We start from the raw sequence: 2,661 nt of genomic DNA, 5'->3' as shown, positions 1-2,661 counted from the left end.
ATTTGTGCATCCTTAGGAAAAGCTGCAAGGTCTTAAGAGCTAACCCTTTCCCGGGAGCCTGCCCTTGCCGAGCGCACGCCTGCCGCTCGCCGCTCGAGAGCTGGCCAGACGCAAATGTCTGTGACCTCTCTTGGAGCACGTCTGTCCGCTCCGAGGAAACCAGACACCCCGGGAACGGCTGGGCCCACGTGGAATGGAGTCAAGCCTTGAGACTGGGAATCGGGAGTCTCTTTACCATGTGTTTTCAATGACCCTTGTGCTCCTGGAGAAAGAAGTAGTCTGCCTCCAGCTCAGGCAAGGCAAGAGCCAGAGCTGGTGGAGGAGAGCCAGGGCTGCAGCTGCAGCTGACGGGGCACCAGCTGACTGGGCACCAGCATCGGCGCAGAGCGGATAGACCTGTTTGGTTGCACTGCCTAGGCAAAGAGATGCAGGGAAGTTGCTCGGGGTCAGGCTGGCAAACAGGGTGAGAAGCCCGGAGAGGGAGCCTGGGAGTTAATGAGGGCTGGGTGGGAGGAGGACGGACTGAAGGGGAAGGACTGGGACCGAGTAAACAGACTTGGATGCAAGAATGGGGTGAGGTGGGTGGGATATGATGGACAGGGCCTGAGATAGATTCCAGATCCCACTGAAATCGGTGGAAAGATTCCCATTGGCTTCAACAGACTTTGGATGGGGTCCAAAGGGCGAAGGAACAAATCATGTGAGCAGTGGAATGCAGAATTTTGAGAATAACAGAACAAGCATGAATCCTATCAAAACCCATTTCTGTTGACAAAAAAATTGAAATAATCAACTGAATATACAATGCAAGGCAGGAGATAGAGAAATATAAACTCCTGAAATCATGACTCCCATTTCCCAGGTGAGACTATTGCATTCTGCAGTTCACTTTGTCCACAACAAAGGACAGCTTCTGTCATTTGCTACTTTGGCGGGCAGAAAACCAGAAGAAAGAGGCAAAAAATTTGAGAACTTCTGAAAATTAGTCTGGTTTAAAATAACAAAAGCAGCACCAATAACATTTTTTACATTTTGAAACTTTGATGGCAGAAAAGGTGAGAAACAAAAGCTGGTATTGCCCTTGATCATAAAGCAAATGGAAGGTAAAGTGACACCTCCAAGTGTGAAGTTCTGGGGTCTGCAGACAGCACTGAGAAGGTGCCCATGAACTTGGAAGATTTGTCTCCTGGCCTCTCTTGGCAGAGGATATAAACAGCCTAATGGCAGAGGTAGTCTTGCCAAAAGATAAACAAAAAGATACTGTTTGATATAGCAAAAAAAGACTATTGCCAGCATCACTGCAGACTTGCCGAGGCAAACTTAGAGGAAGCAAGGTGACAAGAGCATGGCAAATGCATGAACACCGACAGGAGGTTCAACTTAGCAGCCGAGCCAGGGTGGGAGCTCATTGCCACCAATAAAGGACTTAAATATTCTACTGAGATTTCCTGATTTTCTTTTTCTGACCTCTCATATAGACACTGATGAGTCTGCTGTGGCAGCTAAGTGCAATATGGCTGAGGGAGCACAGGGAAATGTCTGTGGCAACAGTAGGAAAAGGCAGAAAAGCATCCGTACCAACACCCTCAATGGAGAGTGACCTGTTAGGCCACCCCATCTTAGTTGTACTGAGAGAGAAGCAGAGCTTGTCCCCCATCCTGACATCCTGCTTATTTTATGGGTGGCACTGGAGATCAGGAGCCCCATGATGCAGGGCTTCAGCTATAGGATTTAAACCCTGGACAGATGTAACAGGTGCCTCAAAGCAGGAGAAGCTCCTGCCGAAGCTAGTCCCTTCCTAGACACCAAAGTCAAGTGGTCATGAGGCATGTGCCTTGAAAAGCCCGACTTGAACAGCTCCTGTGCCAGGGGAGCTATCTGAGCTTACCACAGACTGCACCAAAGGCACCATATAGCCCACTGGAAAGCTACAGTTGTACACATCAGTGGAAACCACATTTCCCCTCGTTTTATCCCTTCGGTCTTATTTCTCTCCATAGGGTCAGTTCTAAACAATTCCACCCTTTTCTGGAGACTTATGCTTTCCAGATAGCTGTGAGCAATTATCATCTCATTTTTCCTTCACGTCAAGAAAGTTCACAAGAGCCAGATATAGTTTAGAGAGCTTTGTCAGCTTGGTCAGCTTAGTCAGCCCTTTCAGACCTTCTGCCACTTTTGTTGCCTTTCCCTGACCTTGCTCCTGCATATAGATAGATGGCTGGAAAGATGGTGCCCAGAAGTAAACAGACCATTTTGTTTGCAGTTAGAGCAGAGGTGGAGAAGCCTCTACGTTCCTGCTCCATATGCTTTGCCGCAGTCACATAGCCCTGCAAACTCCTGGGAGCTGCCTGTTCTCTTCGCTCTCTTGATTTCAGAGAAAAGGCTTGGGACTGGGACACTGCCGAACCTGAGCATTAGACAATTCAAACACAAACACAGAGTCAAAATGCTTATTTTTAAAAAACGTTTTCTGAGAACCCAACGCAATTTCTTCATGCTTGGCATGAAGCTACATTGAGCTACATTGAATTTGTTCAGTTCTGCTGAGTTATTATATTAAAGTTATTCGTTAAATTAACATGAACATTCTGCATGTGACTCTCATTAACTCCTCCCCAAGTTTGTGCTTTCTAATGATTGAAGGAGAAGTGATTAAAGGTT

The sequence above is a fragment of the Dromaius novaehollandiae genome, chromosome 2, assembly GCF_036370855.1.
Source record: "Dromaius novaehollandiae isolate bDroNov1 chromosome 2, bDroNov1.hap1, whole genome shotgun sequence".
NCBI classification, from domain to species: Eukaryota; Metazoa; Chordata; class Aves; order Casuariiformes; family Dromaiidae; genus Dromaius; species Dromaius novaehollandiae.
This window is presented reverse-complemented; position numbering follows the sequence as displayed.